This window comes from Octopus bimaculoides, chromosome 4 (assembly GCF_001194135.2).
Source record: "Octopus bimaculoides isolate UCB-OBI-ISO-001 chromosome 4, ASM119413v2, whole genome shotgun sequence".
NCBI classification, from domain to species: domain Eukaryota; kingdom Metazoa; phylum Mollusca; class Cephalopoda; order Octopoda; family Octopodidae; genus Octopus; species Octopus bimaculoides.
Genome location: NC_068984.1, coordinates 117,181,201 through 117,182,423, shown reverse-complemented (window position 1 = coordinate 117,182,423; position 1,223 = coordinate 117,181,201). Strand labels below are relative to the sequence as shown.

The 1,223-nt window shown below is 37.5% G+C and overlaps 1 protein-coding gene across 4 annotated transcripts in view; it reads right to left on the bottom strand.

Annotated features, from left to right (window-relative positions):
* LOC106882736 (uncharacterized) overlaps positions 1–1,223 on the bottom strand; it is a 43,310-nt gene that overhangs the window by 41,574 nt on the left and 513 nt on the right. The window contains exon 1 of one of the 4 annotated variants that reach the window (XM_052967381.1): positions 252–421. The exons of 2 other annotated variants lie outside the window; for them this stretch is intronic. The gene's annotated coding sequence lies outside the window, so the exon portion shown is untranslated. Of the gene's footprint in view, positions 1–24; positions 44–251; positions 422–1,223 lie in introns of those variants that run through there. One more of the 4 variants, XM_052967380.1, reaches the window with a different exon arrangement.

Below are 1,223 nucleotides of genomic sequence, written 5' to 3'. Positions count from 1 at the left end.
TATATATATATATATATTACTCACTGAATTCCTATCATGTTGTAGCTCCCTTACCGAAACGTTTTAGTAGAACGAATCGACTCCGGGACATATTTTAAAAATCTGGCACTCGTTCTATCGATCTTCTATCGAAGTGCTACGTTACGGAGACATAAATAAACACTGGTTGTCAAGCAGTGATGGGTCACAAACACAGACACAAACGCACATTGATGAATATTATACATATATATATGCATATACATACATACGTAAATGTGTGTGTGTGTGTGTAGAAAACGAACTTCTTTCAGTTTTCGTCTATGAAGTCCACTCCCAAAATTTCTGTCAGACCGGGGCTATGGTAGAAGACCCTTGCCCTAGGTGCCACACAGTGGGACTGAACCCAGAAGCATGTGGTTGTGAAACCAAACTTCTTACAGCACAGCTTCTTAGATGCCTGCACCTACATATGTATGTATAATAATTTTCTATGCACATTATATATATATGTATGTACATGTGTATGTGTGTACATATGCATAAGTGTCAGTGCGTGTGTGAGTTTGTGTGTGTGTGTGTGTGTGTTTGTGTGTGTGTGTGTGTGTGTGTGTGTGTGTGTGTGTGTGTGTGTGTGTGTGTGTGTGTGTGTGTGTGTGTGTGTGTGTGTGTGTGTGTTTGGGTGCATTTACATAAATAAATGCCTCTCGCCCTACAAAACGGAGTAATATTAATTGCATACCTGTAAGGTGTTTATGGTATGCAAAACATCATAAAGAACGGATGTGTTTGTGTGTATGTATGAATGTATGTATGTGTGAATGTACGTATATATGTGTATGTATGTATTTATGTGTGTGGGTGTGTGTGTGTATGTATATATGTGTGTATGTATGTATATATGTCTGTCTGTCTGTCTGTCCGTCTTATGTATGTATGTATGTATGTATGTATGTATGTATGTATGGGTTTATTTATTGTGTATATGTGTGCGTGTGAGTGCCTGCTAGCGTGGATATATAGATGGAAGAGAGTGAAAGAGAAAGTGAGAAAGAGAGAGAGAGAGAGAGAGAGAGAGAGAGAGAGAGAGAGAGAGAGAGAGACTGCGTGTGTGTGTATGACTATACTTGTATATTATTGTTTAGTGTTGGGATGTGCATGTATATGTGTGTGTGTGCGTGTGTCTGTGTGTGTGAACTTATGTATATATATATATATATATATATATATATATATATATATAT